The sequence below is a fragment of the Rutidosis leptorrhynchoides genome, chromosome 3 (genome assembly GCF_046630445.1).
Source record: "Rutidosis leptorrhynchoides isolate AG116_Rl617_1_P2 chromosome 3, CSIRO_AGI_Rlap_v1, whole genome shotgun sequence".
In the NCBI taxonomy this organism is placed as follows: Eukaryota; Viridiplantae; Streptophyta; class Magnoliopsida; order Asterales; family Asteraceae; genus Rutidosis; species Rutidosis leptorrhynchoides.
In genome coordinates, this window is record NC_092335.1 from 79,306,430 (window position 1) to 79,331,057 (window position 24,628).

Here is a 24,628-nt window from a genome sequence, read left to right on the forward strand (position 1 = left end):
AAGGAACTTAAGGTAGTAATGATGTTCATAACATCATTCGATTCATACATATAAAGCTATCTTATTCGAAGGTTTAAACTTGTAATCACTAGAACATAGTTTAGTTAATTCTAAACTTGTTCGCAAACAAAAGTTAATCCTTCTAACTTGACTTTTAAAATCAACTAAACACATGTTCTATATCTATATGATATGCTAACTTAATGATTTAAAACCTGGAAACACGAAAAACACCGTAAAACCGGATTTACGCCGTCGTAGTAACACCGCGGGCTGTTTTGGGTTAGTTAATTAAAAACTATGATAAACTTTGATTTAAAAGTTGCTATTCTGAGAAAATGATTTTTATTATGAACATGAAACTATATCCAAAAATTATGGTTAAACTCAAAGTGGAAGTATGTTTTCTAAAATGGTCATCTAGACGTCGTTCTTTCGACTGAAATGACTACCTTTACAAAAATGACTTGTAACTTATTTTTCCGACTATAAACCTATACTTTTTCTGTTTAGATTCATAAAATAGAGTTCAATATGAAACCATAGCAATTTGATTCACTCAAAACGGATTTAAAATGAAGGAGTTATGGGTAAAACAAGATTGGATAATTTTTCTCATTTTAGCTACGTGAAAATTGGTAACAAATCTATTCCAACTAAAACTTAATCAACTTGTATTGTATATTATGTAATCTTGAGATACCATAGACACGTATACAATGTTTCGACCTATCATGTCGACACATCTGTATATATTTCGGAACAACCATAGACACTCTATATGTGAATGTTGGAGTTAGCTATACAGGGTTGAGGTTGATTCCAAAATATATATAGTTTGAGTTGTGATCAATACTGAGATACGTATACACTGGGTCGTGGATTGATTCAAGATAATATTTATCGATTTATTTCTGTACATCTAACTGTGGACAACTAGTTGTAGGTTACTAACGAGGACAGCTGACTTAATAAACTTAAAAATCAAAATATATTAAAAGTGTTGTAAATATATTTTGAACATACTTTGATATATATGTATATATTGTTATAGGTTCGTGAATCAACCAGTGGCCAAGTCTTACTTCCCGACGAAGTAAAAATCTGTGAAAGTGAGTTATAGTCCCACTTTTAAAATCTAATATTTTTGGGATGAGAATACATGCAAGTTTTATAAATGATTTACAAAATAGACACAAGTACGTGAAACTACATTCTATGGTTGAATTATCGAAATCGAATATGCCCCTTTTTATTAAGTCTGGTAATCTAAGAATTAGGGAACAGACACCCTAATTGACGCGAATCCTAAAGATAGATCTATTGGGCCTAACAAACCCCATCCAAAGTACCGGATGCTTTAGTACTTCGAAATTTATATCATATCCGAAGGGTGTCCCGGAATGATGGGGATATTCTTATATATGCATCTTGTTAATGTCGGTTACCAGGTGTTCACCATATGAATGATTTTTATCTCTATGTATGGGATGTGTATTGAAATATGAAATCTTGTGGTCTATTGTTACGATTTGATATATATAGGTTAAACCTATAACTCACCAACATTTTTGTTGACGTTTAAAGCATGTTTATTCTCAGGTGAATATTAAGAGCTTCCGCTGTTGCATACTAAAATAAGGACAAGATTTGGAGTCCATGTTTGTATGATATTGTGTAAAAACTGCATTCAAGAAACTGATTTCGATGTAACATATTTGTATTGTAAACCATTATGTAATGGTCGTGTGTAAACAGGATATTTTAGATTATCATTATTTGATAATCTACGTAAAGCTTTTTAAACCTTTATTTATGAAATAAAGGTTATGGTTTGTTTTAAAAATGAATGCAGTCTTTGAAAAACGTCTCATATAGAGGTCAAAACCTCGCACCGAAATCAATTAATATGGAACGTTTTTAATCAATAAGAACGGGACATTTCAGTTGGTATCCGAGCGTTGGTCTTAGAAAACCAGAAAATTTGCATTAGTGTGTCTTATCTAGCTTGTTAGGACGCATTAGTGAGTCTGGACTTCGACCGTGTTTTCTTTAAAAATGATTGCTTAACATTTTTGTTGGAAACTATATATTTTTAACATGTGAATATTATGTGATATATTAATCTCTTAACGCGTTTGATATTATGTGATAGATGTCTACCTCTAGAACAAGTCCCATTGACTCACCTAATAATAATGAAGAGTCAAATGTAAATTGGAATGATTCGTGGACTGATTCACAAGTTCCCGAAGAGGAACCGGAAGAAGAGTCGGAACCGAAAGAAGAATCGGAACCGGAAGAAGAATCGGAACCGGATGAAGAAGTAGAACCGGTGGGGGAAATAATAAAACGGTTAAGTAAAAGAAAATACTCAACCAACCGACCAAGGTTAATTATGGTCAATGGTGTTTCCGCCAAGGAAGCAAAATATTGGGAGGATTACCAATTCTCCGATGAATCGGATTCTGACGAGAATTCCGATGATGTTATAGAAATTACCCCAACTGAATTTAAAAAGGCAAAAGAAAATAATAAGGGAAAGGGCATAAAAATAGAGAAATCTAATTCCAACCCCGATGAACTTTATATGTATCGTCAACCCCCGAAGTCCTTAAGTTGTAACAATGACCCGGGAACCTCTAAACCACCAGGTTTTTCTAAACCAATGTGGATAACGACGGCTCGTATTAGGGGAACATCATATATCCCTAGAAACTTGGCAAAACGAACCAAAACCGAAGAAGAAGAAACAAGCAAGTCGGAATAAGATAGTTGTATTCGTGTGGTGTAATATATGTAATATAGTGTGCTTATGCTTTATGATATATGTAAAAATTGCTTGTATTAATAAGTATTTTTTTTTATGAATCTAACTCTTGTCTATTTTACAGTATAAAAACACAAAATGGATAGACAACCCAATATTTTAAGAGACCTACCCGGAGACATGATTGATGAAATCTTGTCTAAAGTCGGTCAGAATTCTTCGGCACAACTATTTAAGGCGAGATCAGTTTGTAAGACATTCGAATAACGTTCCAAGAATGTCTTGGTTTATAAGAGACTTTCATTTGAAAGATGGGGGATATCACATTGGGAAACCCATAAGTTACGATGTGTTTACTTTGATGCGTATATTGCGGGGAACCTAAATGCTATTTTACGCAACGGGTTAAGAAATTATTTTGACTCAATATATCCGAATATTGGACTTCGTGATTTAGAAAAAGCGGCTAACATGCAACATAAAGAAGCATGTTATGCTTACGGATTAGTAATGTTCGCATCTCACCAAAGTGAGAACAAGAACATCGGGCTACAACTATTAAACAAAACGTTTCCACAAGTGACGGAGTCGGTAATTGGGGTAAGAAATGAGGTTTTTAGATTGTTACGGGACTGTTGGACATTACGTAACCCTCGTCCCTTTGACGACGTTACAACACGCTGTCTTATCAACGGCCATAACGGTTATGTTCCACAAGACCAAGGATGGGAAGTAGTCCTAGTAAAACCAGAATGCATGACTTGTTTCTGGACGTATGAATTACGTGTCTTTATTGCCTTTGCTGAATGACTTGTGTACTAGCTAGAATTATCTTCACAACTATCTTGTATCAAAGTTATTGTGTGCTATATTTCATGCTTTATGTAAAATAAGCGGTATTGTAAGTTTGTAAAATATTGTATAAAAGTTTGAACACGAAATATTATTATAATCAGTTTTTCATATAGAATTGTAGTAGTTGAATTGTATATTAGCTACTAAGTATGAACTTAACGGGTAGGTACTACCCGAATTTAAACTTATAAAACGCTAATATGAAGAAAAAGCTTTTATAAATGAGTTCATATTATGCTACGAAATACTATTAACTACTCTTAATATTCTGTATGATTAACTTGTTCCATTTAACTATTTTGAAGGAAATGGCACCGACTACTCGATACACCGTGAATATGAATGAAGAGGAATTCCGTACTTTTCTAGCTTCAAACATAGCCGCAGTACAGGCTGCGCTACATACCAACAATAACCTTGGATCTAGCAGTACAGGAAATCGTGTAGGATGCACCTACAAAGAATTCACTGCCTGCAAACCTTTGGAATTTGATGGAACCGAAGGACCGATCGGATTGAAACGGTGGACCGAGAAGGTCGAATCGGTGTTTGCCATAAGTAAGTGTACTGAAGAGGACAAAGTAAAGTACGCTACGCATACCTTCACAGGTTCTGCGTTAACATGGTGGAATACCTATCTAGAGCAAGTGGGACAAGACGATGCGTACGCACTACCGTGGTCAGCATTCAAGCACTTGATGAACGAGAAGTACCGTCCCAGAACCGAGGTCAATAAGCTCAAGACAGAACTTAGAGGGTTACGAACCCAAGGATTTGATATTACCACGTACGAAAGACGATTCACAGAATTGTGCCTATTGTGTCCGGGAGCATTCGAAGATGAGGAAGAGAAGATCGACGCGTTTGTGAAAGGATTACCGGAAAGAATCCAAGAAGATATAAGTTCACACGAGCCCGCCTCCATACAACAGGCATGTAGAATGGCTCACAAACTCGTGAACCAAATTGAAGAAAGAATTAAAGAACAGACTGCTGAAGAGGCCAATGTGAAGCAAGTCAAAAGAAAGTGGGAGGAAAACGGTGATAAGAATCACCAATACAACAACAACAACAATTACAACAATAATCGCAACACTTATCCCAACAATCGCAACATCAATCGCAACTACAACAAACGGCCCAACAACAACAACAACAACAACAACAGCAACTACAACAATCATCCCAACAACAATAATAACCGCAACAACAACAACAATCAGAAGCAGCTATGCCAAAGGTGTGAAAAGAATCACTCGGGGTTCTGCACCAAATTTTGCAACAAGTGTAAAAGAAATGGTCATAGCGCGGCGAAGTGTGAGGTCTACGGACCAGGGGTTAATAGAACGAAAGGAACAAATGGTGTCGAAATGAGTAATGGCGGAGCAAGTAGTGTCGGAGCAAGTTATGCCAATGTAGTTTGTTATAAATGTGGAAAACCAGGCCACATTATTAGAAATTGCCCGAACCAGGAGAACACGAATGGACAAGGCCGTGGAAGAGTTTTCAATATTAATGCGGCAGAGGCACAGGAAGACCCGGAGCTTGTTACGGGTACGTTTCTTATTGACAATAAATCTGCTTATGTTTTATTTGATTCGGGTGCGGATAGAAGCTATATGAGTAGAGATTTTTGTGCTAAATTAAGTTGTCATTTGACGCCTTTGGATAGTAAATTTTTACTCGAATTAGCAAATGGTAAATTAATTTCAGCAGATAATATATGTCGGAATCTAGAAATTAAACTGGTTAGCGAAACATTTAAGATTGATTTGATACCAGTAGAGTTAGGGAGTTTTGATGTGATAATCGGTATGGACTGGTTGAAAGAAGTGAAAGCGGAGATCGTTTGTTACAAAAATGCAATTCGCATTATACGAGAAAAAGGAAAACCCTTAATGGTGTACGGAGAAAAGGGCAACACGAAGCTACATCTTATTAGTAATTTGAAGGCACAAAAACTAATAAGAAAAGGTTGCTATGCTGTTCTAGCACACGTCGAGAAAGTACAAACTGAAGAAAAGAGCATCAATGATGTTCCCGTCGCAAAAGAATTTCCTGATGTATTTCCGAAAGAATTACCGGGATTACCCCCACATCGATCCGTTGAATTTCAAATAGATCTTGTACCAGGAGCTGCACCAATAGCTCGTGCTCCTTACAGACTCGCACCCAGCGAGATGAAAGAACTACAAAGCCAATTACAAGAACTTTTAGAGCGTGATTTCATTCGACCAAGCACATCACCGTGGGGAGCTCCTGTTTTGTTTGTCAAGAAGAAAGATGGTACATTCAGGTTGTGTATCGACTACCGAGAGTTGAACAAACTTACCATCAAGAACCGCTACCCACTACCGAGAATCGATGACTTATTTGATCAACTACAAGGCTCGTCTGTTTATTCAAAGATTGACTTACGTTCCGGGTATCATCAAATGCGGGTGAAAGAAGATGATATTCCAAAGACTGCTTTCAGAACACGTTACGGTCATTACGAGTTTATGGTCATGCCGTTTGGTTTAACTAATGCACCAGCTGTGTTCATGGACCTTATGAACCGAGTGTGTGGACCATACCTTGACAAGTTTGTCATTGTTTTCATTGATGACATACTTATTTACTCAAAGAATGACCAAGAACACGGTGAACATTTGAGAAAGGTGTTAGAAGTATTGAGGAAGGAAGAATTGTACGCTAAGTTTTCAAAGTGTGCATTTTGGTTGGAAGAAGTTCAATTCCTCGGTCACATAGTGAACAAAGAAGGTATTAAGGTGGATCCGGCAAAGATAGAAACTGTTGAAAAGTGGGAAACCCCGAAAACTCCGAAACACATACGCCAGTTTTTAGGACTAGCTGGTTACTACAGAAGGTTCATCCAAGACTTTTCCAGAATAGCAAAACCCTTGACTGCATTAACGCATAAAGGGAAGAAATTTGAATGGAATGATGAACAAGAGAAAGCGTTTCAGTTATTGAAGAAAAAGCTAACTACGGCACCTATATTGTCATTGCCTGAAGGGAATGATGATTTTGTGATTTATTGTGATGCATCAAAGCAAGGTCTCGGTTGTGTATTAATGCAACGAACGAAGGTGATTGCTTATGCGTCTAGACAATTGAAGATTCACGAACAAAATTATACGACGCATGATTTGGAATTAGGCGCGGTTGTTTTTGCATTAAAGACTTGGAGGCACTACTTATATGGGGTCAAAAGTATTATATATACCGACCACAAAAGTCTTCAACACATATTTCATCAGAAACAACTGAATATGAGGCAGCGTAGGTGGATTGAATTATTGAATGATTACGACTTTGAGATTCGTTACCACCCGGGGAAGGCAAATGTGGTAGCCGATGCCTTGAGCAGGAAGGACAGAGAACCCATTCGAGTAAAATCTATGAATATAATGATTCATAATAACATTACTACTCAAATAAAGGAGGCGCAACAAGGAGTTTTAAAAGAGGGAAATTTAAAGGATGAAATACCCAAAGGATCGGAGAAGCATCTTAATATTCGGGAAGACGGAACCCGGTATAGGGCTGAAAGGATTTGGGTACCAAAATTTGGAGATATGAGAGAAATGGTACTTAGAGAAGCTCATAAAACCAGATACTCAATACATCCTGGAACGGGGAAGATGTACAAGGATCTCAAGAAACATTTTTGGTGGCCGGGTATGAAAGCCGATGTTGCTAAATACGTAGGAGAATGTTTGACGTGTTCTAAGGTCAAAGCTGAGCATCAGAAACCATCAGGTCTACTTCAACAACCCGAAATCCCGGAATGGAAATGGGAAAACATTACCATGGATTTCATCACTAAATTGCCAAGGACTGCAAGTGGTTTTGATACTATTTGGGTAATAGTTGATCGTCTCACCAAATCAGCACACTTCCTGCCAATAAGAGAAGATGACAAGATGGAGAAGTTAGCACGACTGTATTTGAAGGAAGTCGTCTCCAGACATGGAATACCAATCTCTATTATCTCTGATAGGGATGGCAGATTTATTTCAAGATTCTGGCAGACATTACAGCAAGCATTAGGAACTCGTCTAGACATGAGTACTGCCTATCATCCACAAACTGATGGGCAGAGCGAAAGGACGATACAAACGCTTGAAGACATGCTACGAGCATGTGTTATTGATTTCGGAAACAGTTGGGATCGACATCTACCGTTAGCAGAATTTTCCTACAACAACAGCTACCATTCAAGCATTGAGATGGCGCCGTTTGAAGCACTTTATGGTAGAAAGTGCAGGTCTCCGATTTGTTGGAGTGAAGTGGGGGATAGACAGATTACGGGTCCGGAGATTATACAAGAAACTACCGAGAAGATCATCCAAATTCAACAACGGTTGAAAACCGCCCAAAGTCGACAAAAGAGCTACGCTGACATTAAAAGAAAAGATATAGAATTTGAAATTGGAGAGATGGTCATGCTTAAAGTTGCACCTTGGAAAGGCATTGTTCGATTTGGTAAACGAGGGAAATTAAATCCAAGGTATATTGGACCATTCAAGATTATTGATCGTGTCGGACCAGTAGCTTACCGACTAGAGTTACCTCAACAACTCGCGGCTGTACATAACACTTTCCACGTCTCGAATTTGAAGAAATTTTTTGCTAAAGAAGATCTCACTATTCCGTTAGATGAAATCCAAATCAACGAAAAACTCCAATTCATCGAAGAACCCGTCGAAATAATGGATCGTGAGGTTAAAAGACTTAAGCAAAACAAGATACCAATTGTTAAGGTTCGATGGAATGCTCGTAGAGGACCCGAGTTCACCTGGGAGCGTGAAGATCAGATGAAGAAGAAATACCCGCATCTATTTCCAGAAGATTCGTCAACACCTTCAACAGCTTAAAATTTCGGGACGAAATTTATTTAACGGGTAGGTACTGTAGTGACCCGAACTTTTCCATGTTTATATATATTAATTGAGATTGATATTTACATGATTAAATGTTTCCAACATGTTAAGCAATCAAACTTGTTAAGACTTGATTAATTGAAATAGGTTTCATATAGACAATTGACCACCCAAGTTGACCGGTGATTCACGAACGTTAAAACTTGTAAAAACTATATGATGACATATATATGGTTATATATATAGTTAACATGATATTATGATAAGTAAACATATCATTAATTATATTAACAATGAACTACATATGTAAAAACAAGACTACTAACTTAATGATTTTGAAACGAGACATATATGTAACGATTATCGTTGTAACGACATTTAATGTATATATATCATATTAAGAGATATTCGTACATCATGATATCATGATAATATAATAATTTAAAATCTCTTTTGATATTATAAACATTGGGTTAACAACATTTAACAAGATCGTTAACCTAAAGGTTTCAAAACAACATTTACATGTAACGACTAACGATGACTTAACGACTCAGTTAAAATGTATATACATGTAGTGTTTTAATATGTATTCATACACTTTTGAAAGACTTCAAGACACTTATCAAAATACTTCTACTTAACAAAAATGCTTACAATTACATCCTCGTTCAGTTTCATCAACAATTCTACTCGTATGCACCCGTATTCGTACTCGTACAATACACAGCTTTTAGATGTATGTACTATTGGTATATACACTCCAATGATCAGCTATTAGCAGCCCATGTGAGTCACCTAACACATGTGGGAACCATCATTTGGCAACTAGCAAGAAATATCTCATAAAATTACAAAAATATGAGTAATCATTCATGACTTATTTACATGAAAACAAAATTACATATCCTTTATATCTAATCCATACACCAATGACCAAAAACACCTACAAACACTTTCATTCTTCAATTTTCTTCATCTAATTGATCTCTCTCAAGTTCTATCTTCAAGTTCTAAGTGTTCTTCATAAATTTCAAAAGTTCTAGTTTCATAAAATCAAGAATACTTTCAAGTTTGCTAGCTCACTTCCAATCTTGTAAGGTGATCATCCAACCTCAAGAAATCTTTGTTTCTTATAGTAGGTTATCATTCTAATACAAGGTAATAATCATATTCAAACTTTGGTTCAATTTCTATAACTATAACAATCTTATTTCAAGTGATGATCTTACTTGAACTTGTTTTCGTGTCATGATTCTGCTTCAAGAACTTCGAGCCATCCAAGGATCCGTTGAAGGTAGATCCATTTTTCTCTTTTCCAGTAGGTTTATCCAAGGAACTTAAGGTAGTAATGATGTTCATAACATCATTCGATTCATACATATAAAGCTATCTTATTCGAAGGTTTAAACTTGTAATCACTAGAACATAGTTTAGTTAATTCTAAACTTGTTCGCAAACAAAAGTTAATCCTTCTAACTTGACTTTTAAAATCAACTAAACACATGTTCTATATCTATATGATATGCTAACTTAATGATTTAAAACCTGGAAACACGAAAAACACCGTAAAACCGGATTTACGCCGTCGTAGTAACACCGCGGGCTGTTTTGGGTTAGTTAATTAAAAACTATGATAAACTTTGATTTAAAAGTTGCTATTCTGAGAAAATGATTTTTATTATGAACATGAAACTATATCCAAAAATTATGGTTAAACTCAAAGTGGAAGTATGTTTTCTAAAATGGTCATCTAGACGTCGTTCTTTCGACTGAAATGACTACCTTTACAAAAATGACTTGTAACTTATTTTTCCGACTATAAACCTATACTTTTTCTGTTTAGATTCATAAAATAGAGTTCAATATGAAACCATAGCAATTTGATTCACTCAAAACGGATTTAAAATGAAGGAGTTATGGGTAAAACAAGATTGGATAATTTTTCTCATTTTAGCTACGTGAAAATTGGTAACAAATCTATTCCAACTAAAACTTAATCAACTTGTATTGTATATTATGTAATCTTGAGATACCATAGACACGTATACAATGTTTCGACCTATCATGTCGACACATCTGTATATATTTCGGAACAACCATAGACACTCTATATGTGAATGTTGGAGTTAGCTATACAGGGTTGAGGTTGATTCCAAAATATATATAGTTTGAGTTGTGATCAATACTGAGATACGTATACACTGGGTCGTGGATTGATTCAAGATAATATTTATCGATTTATTTCTGTACATCTAACTGTGGACAATTAGTTGTAGGTTACTAACGAGGACAGCTGACTTAATAAACTTAAAAATCAAAATATATTAAAAGTGTTGTAAATATATTTTGAACATACTTTGATATATATGTATATATTGTTATAGGTTCGTGAATCAACCAGTGGCCAAGTCTTACTTCCCGACGAAGTAAAAATCTGTGAAAGTGAGTTATAGTCCCACTTTTAAAATCTAATATTTTTGGGATGAGAATACATGCAAGTTTTATAAATGATTTACAAAATAGACACAAGTACGTGAAACTACATTCTATGGTTGAATTATCGAAATCGAATATGCCCCTTTTTATTAAGTCTGGTAATCTAAGAATTAGGGAACAGACACCCTAATTGACGCGAATCCTAAAGATAGATCTATTGGGCCTAACAAACCCCATCCAAAGTACCGGATGCTTTAGTACTTCGAAATTTATATCATATCCGAAGGGTGTCCCGGAATGATGGGGATATTCTTATATATGCATCTTGTTAATGTCGGTTACCAGGTGTTCACCATATGAATGATTTTTATCTCTATGTATGGGATGTGTATTGAAATATGAAATCTTGTGGTCTATTGTTACGATTTGATATATATAGGTTAAACCTATAACTCACCAACATTTTTGTTGACGTTTAAAGCATGTTTATTCTCAGGTGAATATTAAGAGCTTCCGCTGTTGCATACTAAAATAAGGACAAGATTTGGAGTCCATGTTTGTATGATATTGTGTAAAAACTGCATTCAAGAAACTGATTTCGATGTAACATATTTGTATTGTAAACCATTATGTAATGGTCGTGTGTAAACAGGATATTTTAGATTATCATTATTTGATAATCTACGTAAAGCTTTTTAAACCTTTATTTATGAAATAAAGGTTATGGTTTGTTTTAAAAATGAATGCAGTCTTTGAAAAACGTCTCATATAGAGGTCAAAACCTCGCAACGAAATCAATTAATATGGAACGTTTTTAATCAATAAGAACGGGACATTTCACTTGCAATCCTTGCCAATGTGCCCAGTCCTTTTACACTTTCACAGACCACGCTGCAGTACCTGGTGTGATGCTTATAGCATCTCTTACATTGCGGAAGACTGCCCTTGTAGTTAGGGTTCGAGCTAGGGGTCGGGTTGGGGTTCCTTCAGTCGTTGTTTCCGTTGAAACCCTCATGCCTCTTAGCTGGGTTTTGATCAAAGACCTTTCCCTTGTTTTCATCCCACTTACGCTTCTCATGGCTAGTCCCCGATTTTGATTTCGCTTTCTCAGGTTCCATGCGGGTGATCTGGTTCATCAGGGTTTGCGCCATGCGCATAGCTTCCGGGACGTCTGATGGTTTCGAAGAGGTAACATTTCCTTGAATGCTCTTGGGGAGTCCTCATAAATACCGTTCCATTCGCTTAAATTCGGGGGTAACCATCGTAGGGTACATCAAAGCTAACTCCAGATATCTTCGGTTGTAGCCGTCCAGGTCAGTTCCCACAACCTTCAGCTCCCAGAACTCAGCTTCCATTTTCTGTATCTCTGTTCTGGGGCAGTACTCCTCGATCATGGCCCCTTTGAATTCCTCCCACGGGGTAGCATAAGCCTCATCAATTCCATTAGCCTGAGCAAGTGTGTTCCACCAGGTTAAAGCGCCGTCCGACAGAGTACAGGAGGCGTACTTAGTTTTGTTCACTTCTGAGCAGTTGTTCACACGAAACACAGCTTCCAACTTCTCAAACCACCTTGTCAGTCCAACTGGCCCCTCAATACCACTAAAATTGTGGGGCTTGCAGCTTTGGAACTCCTTATAGGTACACCCATTCTGGATGTTCTGGTTAACCGGTGGAGCTTGGGGATTGGCATCCGCCATAGCTGCAGCTACTCACGCGGCAATCATTTCCTCAATCTGTGCTACTCTGGGTGTTTCCCTTAGAACTCTTCCATTGGCCATTGATCTTCTAAACAATAATTTTGACTTAAGTCAAAATCCGGCATTCAATAAATAATAGTAATAATATTATAGCATAAGGCACCCAGTACGGAAACAACACAACACATAGAAATTAAGTAACGCAAACTAGATATAGTTACCACAAAATCACCATACAGTAGCGTAGATAAAACACCGCACAATAATTAAGAAACATTTAGTTCCATTCATTAATAAAAAGTTGCATACATCCGTACAATACATGAGTAAAACATGAAGCTACTAACAGTGTTACATAGCAAAATCTAGTACAATAGTCCTATGGTGATGGTGGGTAAATGATGTCCATCAAGTGGGACATCTGTTCCTCGAGCTCAGTTACCCGAGCACAGAGGATATGCACTTCCCTCGTCAGTTCCTCGATGACGGGGGATGCTGGTGGGGCAGGCGGTGCAGATGATGCTGGTGGGGCTGGTGGCACCGGTGGTGCAGACGGCGCAGTGCCAGAAGTGGATGGTGCGTAACGAGAAGCCTTACGCACGAATGGGTCAGCAAGATATGGCACAACTCGCTTACGGGCGGTAACCCTCACCAACTGACCATGTGCGTCCAAGAATAGCCTACCCCCATTAATCCCTGGAATAACAGTACCATCAAAACGATACCGCTTCTTTGGCGGGGTAGAGGGCTGCTGCACGGGTGCCTCCTGAGGGTCTTCCTCGGAATCATCCTCGGAATCCTCCTCGCTGGAGTCATCGGATGATGAGTCGTCTGAATCATCTGAAGGTGGATGTGCTCGGCCGGTAGTCATAAATCGATATCTGCCGGGTGGGATCGGCACGACACGTCCATCAGGAAGGCGTCTAGCCCAATATCCATGCTCATTACGGAAAGGAACGTCCCCATATTCCCCAGGAATCACAGCACCACCGAAATGGTGCTGTGGCTCCGAAGGTCCTGGGATGAGTGGAGCTGGAATCTCCTCTGGATCGTCATCTCCGTCTGAGATGACCATCGGGTCAGGTGCGCGACTACTGTCCCCAGAGGTCGAATCGCCAGTGTCGCCGGAGGGTAGTGATGACGGGATCTGCGGGTCATCAGCAATAGCAGGCAAGATGGCAGATGCATCTGAGTCGCTCTCCAAATCAATGATAAAGGGTAGAATATCTGACATCTGAACAAGGAAAAATAACATTTTCCATGTCAGTAAGTCATATAGCAAGCACGTATTAGGCACTACAGCAACCTAGGTTGTCTAAAACAGTACACAACATGGCAATAATAACAACAGTGCTAAAAAGAAGTAACATGCGAATGCAGATAGTAATCTGCAATAGCGAAAATAAGCATACAACGAGTTCGCATGGCAGTAAAGATAAGCAATAGCATGCAGTAAGATCATACAGCAGTAAAAGTAGACAATAGCATGCAGTAAGATCATACAGTAGTAAAAGTAGACAATAGCATGCAGTAAGTTCCGCAAAAACAAGTAAACAAGCAAGTTGTAGATTAATCCTATTAGTTAATCCTACTCGGTCTGGTCTAGACTCACTAATGCAACCTAATTCCATACAACCAATGCTCTGATACCAAATGTGACGCCCCGTACAAAACCACCGTGTACGGATCATCAACAACAGGATCATTACAAGGTCAAACGCTATATGCTATTTGAAAACCAGTTTTGTATTCATGAAAAGATAATGTTTTACAAAAGATAACGTGCTTCCTATGAATAGAAGCATAAACATAAGTATGTGACCCAAAGGTCATTACAAAGCCATTGTTTGAAAATAACATAAATTACGAAGGCAAAAGAAAAGTTCCATGATTGAGACATCTCTAAGTAATGCAGCGAAATTATAACACAGCAGGTCCTTAACAGCAAGACAGCAAGTCTAAATAGCGAAAGCAACAAACCTCTAAGCACCTGAGAAAACATTCTTTAAAACGTCAATAATAATGTTGGTGAGCTATAGTTTAAGTCGTAACAGTAATGTAAGGTAGGCCATGAGATTTCAATGTTTCAAAACAGTATGAAAAGTATATGTTTAACCGTGGGCACTTGGTAACTAACTTAACGTAATATCACCCCCTAAAAGTACACTTGGCGAGTGTGTAAGTTTACGAAGTATTAAACAACTGTTAAATGCTAGCGCGACTAGCCCGAGTGGGGATTTCAAATCCTATGGATCCATATCTAAGATTCGCGTTCACCGGTTCAAAAACCAATGACTACACGTTACCGAGCTGATATCGGCTAAAAAGTCATGTTTTTACCCCCGATATTGAGTCCCAAAAGAATAAAGTTCAAGCTTTGTCTGCAAAATAATCGCTTTTTTAGTTAAATTTGTAGATAAAGTAATTACAAAGACAATGCAAAAAGAATCAAGAGAAACGGAGCTAAAACGAAGATTCTAGAGCGAAAACGATGAAAGACAAGAAATCAAGTTACGATCCAGGGAATCAAGGCTGACCAACATCAAATCCGACCTGCCATACGGGCTACCATACGGCCTGCTTGTATGGGTACGGCCTACGAATACGGCCCAACAAACGCCCATGGAAAATGGCCTGCCAGCAAAATGACCTGCCAAATACGGGCCACCATACGGCCTGCCATACGGCCTGCCGGCCGTATTTGGCAAAATTCCAAGTCTATTTAATGGACTTTTTGTCATCCAATTTACACACACCTCTCTTCACTCTCTCACTACAATACACTTTCTCCCACTAGAGCTTTCAAGGCCTTCTCACCTCCGAGCGGGAAATTAAGTACCCGAGGGCGAACGCCGAAGATTGTAATAGGAGCGGGCTAGAGGTTGTTAGCACTTGTAATGGTCCAGATCTCGTCTGTAAACGGTGAACGCTTTCTTTAATTTAATAAAGTTATTATCTTGAGTTGCTTTCATCTTGTGTGATTATCTATCTATTACAATTGTTTATCATATGTTGAATATTTTATCCGAGACTTGTCATACTGTTATGCTGAAACCTTAACGGTTTAGAAGTTTAATTTACGGATCACCCTTTCCGCTTATTCACGTGGCTATAACCTAGTATTAGGACCTGATCAACCCTAGGATACCAGGTAAGTAGTTATGTGTGCTTAACGTCACAATAGGGATATAGTACCTACGTACGAATAACCATTTGTTCGTCATAGAAGAGCTGCCCATTTAGATTGTGATTAAAGTTAGCAATAGAGAGTTCAGTGAACACTAGCTTACTCAGAAGCATGATTCGCATCAGAAGCAATGTTCTTGAGATATTGTAAGATGATCCGGGGTTGAATAAGTGATCGCAAAGGAGAGACCTCTATCCCAATTAGCAGTACCTTAGAATATCTAAGATTGCACATCTGTGACGACCCAGGAATTTCTGACCAAATTTAAACTTAATTCTTATTTGATTTCGACACGATGAGCAAAGTCTGTAATGTTGAGTAACAAAGTTTGTAAACTATTTTTCATGAATGCATTTGACCTTGATGATTTCCGTCGATTCACGAACAACTATTTGTAAATAGATATGTGTGTATATATATAAATAATAATTGGAAGTATAATTTGAAATATTAAATGTTGTTATTATGAGATATGATATTATAATAATTATTAATTAAAAATATATCTATATATATAAATAAAGTATATTAAAAATAAATATTAAACGATTGTAATACTCATTTGATGTCCCGATTGATATTAAGTAAGTTAAATTCAAACTTATATGATTTTAAAATAAACAGGTGATACAAAAATGAGTTCTATAAATTATAGGCTTATTGAAAATATGTTTAGGATCTAATTATTAAATTTTAGAACTTTTTATATTTTACCCGAGATCGAGCGCGGACGGTTGAGTTAATTTCTATTCTATAATTTTAAACACTTAGTGATTGATTTTACACTCTAAAAGACCAAAATAAATAAATATAGATAATATAAAAATTTGAAATTTTTCTAAGTACTTTTATCCTTCACTAAGTAACAACGGAGTACGAAATAATAATCCTTGAAAACTGTCGGTAAGATATTAAAATTAGGAGCACGTTTATTATTATTAATATTATTATATTATATTTATTGAATCCGTGAATCAAATTAATTGGGTTTACTTTGTTTGGATTCTGTCTCTTCTCCCCACTTGCAATTGTTTACGGAGTATTAATATTATTCTAACTTTCACCCGTGAATGACATTATTGTTAGTGTTATTGTATTTAATCACTACCTATCAATATTTCTATCAATCATTTTCTCAATCTATCAATATCACTTACCTATATATACACATTACATACATACATATATATGACATCTTATCAATCAACCAAGAACAACTCTTCATCTCGTTTGCATTGGCCACCATGAGAACCACAAAATCCACAAATATATATATGTATATTCGTTACTGTTAGAAGATTTGCAACACCATAATCACCATCATCATCGGTTTAAATCATCAACCATCAGCCAGGCTGTTGCTACGCCTTCGGTTGCTTTCTATTTCGAACACCACCACAACCTAAAATCACCAACGTTTTCTGTTTAAAGTCGATCACAACACAATCAATCATCATCACCATTTTTTATGATTCTATTCGGATATCATCACATAAACACACCCACTTTGATCACTTTGATTGTGTTATTACAATTATCATCCCAACGACTTCCTTTCTTCTCATGTCGTTTTCTGTTTAGTTCAAAGGAAAACCCATCATCCTACAAATCTTCTACCACCAATGATAACTCTTTCATCAACATAACACCACCACCCTTGAAACCAACAATCATCCACAACCACCATCAAAAAACAACCATCAACGCCTTGAAAACCTCACCACTTTCATTGTTGTTAACTGTTCGCTGCTATAAATTTCTGTTTCTCGATCACCCTAAAAACATCACCATAACCCACTTGTATATTGTATATTGTACATGTCGATCAAACATATACATGTATCATCATTATCCGTCCGGCTATCAACCTTAAACAGTCCATCATCGAATTATCATCATTATTAATTATTTACTGCCCAAAATACTCGATCAGTCCACCATATGGTAATCCTGGCAAATCGTTGTTACTGCTGCTATTATTATTTTCTTTTCCTGCTAATCGTGAGCTGTTGCTATCCTTTTTCTCCTTCTGTCTCATCGTAATTTCCCAACAACCCATAATCATTGTTATTGTTGCTGCTACAGCAGTATTGCTGTACTCTTTCTGTCCAACGAAAAAAAAAAGACAATGATAATATTTACATAAAGATAATGTTGAAGTGGGTGGCGACTTACATAAGTGGGCAAGAAAAATTGTTTAATTATCAAATTGCAGGACATGGTGGCTACATGTTGTCGATAAGTACAAAAAGGGAATGAGGGGAGTGGTATGCAACTTGCCTTTGCTTCATGTTTTATTTTTTTTATATATAAACCGAATCATAAATGGCTGTTATGATCTGTTGGGCTTAGTAAACAAACTTATCAAATTTAAACAAAGAGCCTGTTGGGCCAGAATAATCATGGGTTTGTATGAGGATGATATGGGTTATAAGGTTATATTTCGGTATTAGAACAGAAATTTAAAACGGCTCAATGGTTTGGGAAGTTGTTTATTAAGCAGGAGGTCCAGGGTTCGATACTCGGTTGCTACCATATTTTTTTAAATTATTCAAACAAAGCAATTAAGGCAGCCCATTTAACTTGGTTAAATTAAGATTGGGCCGAGATTTAACTAGTTTATGATTGGGCCGTGATGCTTCAGTTGGGCTGTAAACTATTGGGTTAAAAGGATTAGGATACTAGGTATTTCAGAAAAGTGGAAGTGGAGGAATGGTTTGGTATGTGAGTGTTTAATTGATAGATCGCGGGTTCGAACCCGGGCGGTGGCGTTTACTTTTTAGGAGTTTTTTTTAAGGTAGTTTAATTATTGTTATAATTATTATTATTATTATTATTATTATTATTATTATTATTATTATTATTATTATTATTATTATTATTATTATTATTATTATTAAGATAAGTATTTTTATTACCATTAACATTATTAACATTATGAATATAAGTATTATTGTTATCATGACTATTAAAATTATCATTTTTATTATTAGTATTATTAATATATCAAATAAAGAATTTCTATATAAAAATATAATTATTACATAAAACATAACTATATTAATATGCTTGTAATAAATATTAATTACCTATTTAAAGTATATGAAAATAAATATATCTAATTAAGTTACTATTAAACATATAATTTATTAAAATAACAATTATATCACTAATAATATGTAAATTATTCGATTTCAATTATATGTGTTAATATATATATAAATGATATAGGTTCGTGAATCCGAGGCCAACCCTACATTGATCAGTATCGTCGTATGCATATTTTTACTACAAAATATCGTATCGTGAGTTTCATTTGCTCCCTTTTATATATATTTTTGGGACTGAGAATACATGCGCTGTTTTTATAAATGTTTTACGAAATAGGCACAAGTACTAAAACTAATTCTACGTGGGTTTAAACCAGAAATATACCCTTAGCTTCGTAACATTAAACTACTTGTCTATGTACGGTAGGCGCGAATCCTAAAGATAGATCTATTGGGCCTGACCAACCCCATCCTGACTATGGGATGCTTTAGTACTTCGAGGTTATTTTAAACACACCTGATCTGGTGTACTTCAGAGGGTCAAACATGAACGTTAAGGCTTGTTACCGGGTGCCTACAACTTATAGAATACTTTTATACACTTGCGAGTGTACATATATTTATAAACGGAAATCTTGTGGTCTATTAACATATTGAAATGATTGTTATGATAAACCTATGAACTTACCAACCTTTTGGTTGACACTTTTAAGCATGTTTATTCTCAGGTATGAATTAAGTCTTCCGCTATGCATTTGCTCATTTTAAAGACGTTACTTGGAGTCCTTCATGGCATACTTAGGACAGTACCTCGCAATAGGACCAAATGATGAAGACTTCGTCCAGGTGGATAAGGACGGGTCCTCACAGGTGGTATCAGAGCATTGATCCTAGTGAACCAGGTCTTGCATTAGTGTGTCTAACTGATAGTTGTTAGGATACATTAGCGAGTCTGGACTTCGACCTTAGCTGCATATTATAAGTATTGTTTGTTATTCCTACTGGAAAATTACCTGCTTATCATTCCTAAGTCTAGACACGACTTCCTGCACTTATTTGATAGATAGTGTACAGATAAATTCATATCTTAGCGTATCTGCTAATTCATATCTTAGTGTATCTGTTTCTGTAGACTTTATCTGACACGTTTCCTTAAATCTCTCCGTAATCTACGGGATCTTCTGTACTATACATAGATATTCTATGTAATTAGAATATCATTCGATATTCGAAGATCATTACATATCGAAAGCTCTTTATCTAACATATCAAATGAAACTCACCACTAGTTCAAATCACTTGGATTCTGATATGGAGTCCCACTTCAGCTCCGAAAGCAGCGTCACCAGAATGAATCAGTCAATCATCCATCCCCAATTCATCTGATGAGTTCGTAGTCGACTTAATCAATGAAGACGAGAAAAAGGCGATCCTTTTCACCAACCAAATTACCCTCTTGGCGAAGAACCTGAAGCAATTATCGGCGAACCTATTCGAAACACCATTTCCACCCTTACTCCCAGGGTACCTCGTCACGATTATATTCTATTTAAAATCCAAAACTTTATTCATCCGCTCGTTCCAACCGTCAACATTTTCACCGTAATGGAAGAAGTTAACGAACTTCGCGCTCGAGTAGTGGCTTTGGAGAATATGGTGCAAAACTTAACAGCTCCAGCAACATCACCAGCACCAACAGTACTATCAACATCAACACCAGTACCACCAACAACCCAAGTTTCAACATCACACGCTTCAACATCTCATTCTGTACCTCGAGCATAATTTTCGTTCTACGTATCGTTCTACACCGACTATCTTTGTTCTACATATCGTCCTATATCAATTACCTTTGTTCTACATGATGATTATGTAATCTCTAATGTTTTAGAGATTATATATTCTTATTCTAACGGTAAATCCAATGAGTCTAATATCATATTGACTCATTAAATCCATGATTACATCTGAAGAAAATATATATGTAAGTATATTTTCATAAAGATTGTAACTAAAAATTCTTTTGTACAAACTGTTAATGGTGAAAATATTTTAACGGGTAGGTAATACCCGAGGAATATTTAGATTTCACATTAATAAGTTACACTGTACATTCGACGAAGCTGATTCAACAGTCATTTACTATCCTACTTACAACCACCGATATACGTATCCGTTCACCGCAGAATAACCATTTTCATTCAATTTCATATTAGGATTTTGACCTATCAGAATCCAACAAGTGGCATAATGAAGAAAACATTTGACGAAATAAAAATATGATAGAAACAAACAAATTAACTAAAAAAAAAAAAACTTTGTTAAGAATCCACGCTAACTGTTCCAGCTAACTGTTCCTAGCTAACTGATTACATTTTATTTATCACAGTTTATTTATCGCAATTTAATTATCGCAATTTTATTTATCGTCATTTAATTTCTGTTATTTACTTTTAAGCAATTTAAATAACGGGACACGTATATAAGGTTTCGACATATCATATTGACTCATCTATATATATATCTTGGAACAACCATAGACACTCTATATGCAAATGACGGAGTTAGCTATACAGGGTTGATGTTGATTCCAAAATATATATATAGTTTGAGTTGTGATCAATACTGAGACCGGTACACGGGTCACGATACGTATTAATTAATTCGAATATTATATATTAAACTATATATGAATTATTGGACTGTCAACTGTGGACTATCGACTGTGGACTTAAAATATTGGACAATTAAAATAAATTAAAATATTGATTATAACCTATGAAACTAAACAATTCTTCAAGTTGCCACTTGATTTCATCTTAAACCTCATTTGTATCTTGACGATTACAATCTGCGTTCAAACCTTTCGTAATTCTTGAAAACACCTCAATCGAAAGGATGAACCAACCACACTTCATCTACGTAAGAAGAGATTGATGCATATAGTTATGCACTTGAAAACACTCGGAACTGAGTAAACGTTTAACACGTAGCTGTGCTAATTCCTTAGCTTTATTATTACCCAAAATAACTTAGTAATCCCTTTCAAAGTAGCAAATTTTATCACAGCTCCAACAAGTTAACTTTGACTTTTCGTTCGAAACAACCTTATTATAACCTTGACATATATGCGTACTCACCATATTACCAGCAGATGTACCAGCAACCTCGTCGTTCCTTGATTTAAATCTCTCCGACAAATCACTATATTTATCTATTGAAGTCTCATCATGTACTTATCCGCATCTTGTAACAAGAATTGTCATACCAATTACCGGGAATTAGCAAATCTGTATTGTGAGTCTCGCAATGTTTCGACATCAACAGTTATATGGATACATATAAAATTTATCTATTAGAACTATGATCTTCCATTCTGAAATTCTGAAAAGCACCCATTCTGCGAATTAATACTATGAATTTTGAAAAGTTGAATGAAGCAACAAAAACTGTAAACGACCTCAAAAATTGATGATAAAGAATTGTATGTTGGCAAAGCTCAGAAAAAGTTTGAAACTGAAAAACTGATTGAGCAAACTACGAAGGAGTCTCTGAACAAAATCACAAGGACTAAACTTGTACATTAAGAATCCTGATGATTCTGTTTCTGATGAAATCTTTAGCGAATATCTTGCTTCTGACTCAAAACTCTTGCGAACAAATTTTCTTCACCATCCTTCGATATTATAAATTCCAAGATATCATTGTATCTTTCATTATAAATATCCTCCATATTTCTAAAGATATTTTCATAACTATTCTTATCTGAAATCATTAATCTCTTCGTGCTATCAGTGTTACATCATATAGAAACTGTTAGTTTCTATATTCTGTAAACTTTTGAGCTTAAAATATGAATGTTATTGAAGTAATGTTGGGAACTGATGCATGAGTTAGTATAATATAATGACATTTGATCAACGTGATTATATTACAGTAAGTCATATTGAGTTTCTAAATGAAACGTGATGATTCACAGACCTTAACGTCATCAGGTGCCATGTTACACGACTCTTACATCCTACCTAATCTATAAACATATCAAGAACATATTTTCTTGATAGTTCTATCTTTTCTCTTGAATTCTGAAAATTCAATCAATCAAAATTGTGCTATTACAAATTCTCTCTTAGAACGTTAGTCATGTTTCATACCTACGAATTCTGGACCATTATTCGCTTGACTTAAATTCGGAAAGAGAAAACAAAAGGATGGAACTCCAAAATATAAAGGAAACAAAAGGAGTAGATTTATAGTGAAATATCTGATAGAGCAATCAAAGCAGATTATCACATTTAGTCAAAGAGGATCTTAATTTCCTTAAATTACCGAAGAACCAAATTTTATTACGAAGATTTTCTCTAAATTCCTTGATTTCCGGAAATCAACCGTGATTACGTCACCGGTTAAGACGAACTTACATTTACCCATTTCATTATTTTGTGATAGCATCACTCGTACTCTTCGAGTAATCGAATTGTTTTATCCATATTACTCTATGGTAATAAAACTCTATTTATCAACTTATATTCGTCATGAAAACATTTTTATTGTTAGCCATGACCACCTCACTCAAATTTCGGGACGAAATTTCTTTAACGGGTAGGTACTGTGACGACCCAGGAATTTTTGACCAAATTTAAACTTAATTCTTATTTGATTTCGACACGATGAGCAAAGTCTGTAATGTTGAGTAACAAAGTTTGTAAACTATTTTTCATGAATGCATTTGACCATGACGATTTCCGTCGATTCACGAACAACTATTTGTAAATAGATATGTGTGTATATATATAAATAATAATTGGAAGTATAATTTGAAATATTAAATGTTGTTATTATGAGATATGATATTATAATAATTATTATTTAAAAATATATCTATATATATAAATAAAGTATATTAAAAATAAATATTAAATGATTGTAATACTCATTTGATGTCCCGATTGATATTAAGTAAGTTAAATTCAAACTTATATGAATTTAAAATAAACAGGTGATACAAAAATGAGTTCTATAAATTATAGGCTTATTGAAAATATGTTTAGGATCTAATTATTAAATTTTAGAACTTTTTATATTTTACCCTAGATCGAGCGCGGACGGTTGAGTTAATTTCTATTCTATAATTTTAAACACTTAGTGATTGATTTTACACTCTAAAAGACCAAAATAAATAAATATAGATAATATAAAAATTTGAAATTTTTCTAAGTACTTTTATCCTTCACTAAGTAACAACGGAGTACGAAATAATAATCCTTGAAAACTGTCGGTAAGATATTAAAATTAGGAGCACGTTTATTATTATTAATATTATTATATTATATTTATTGAATCCGTGAATCAAATTAATTGGGTTTACTTTGTTTGGATTCTGTCTCTTCTCCCCACTTGCAATTGTTTACGGAGTATTAATATTATTCTAACTTTCACCCGTGAATGACATTATTGTTAGTGTTATTGTATTTAATCACTACCTATCAATATTTCTATCAATCATTTTCTCAATCTATCAATATCACTTACCTATATATACACATAACACACATACATATATATGACATCTTATCAATCAACCAAGAACAACTCTTCATCTCGTTTGCATTGGCCACCATGAGAACCACAAAACCCACAAATATATATATGTATATTCGTTACTGTTAGAAGATTTGCAACACCATAATCACCATCATCATCGGTTTAAATCATCAACCATCAACCAGGCTGTTAGTAAC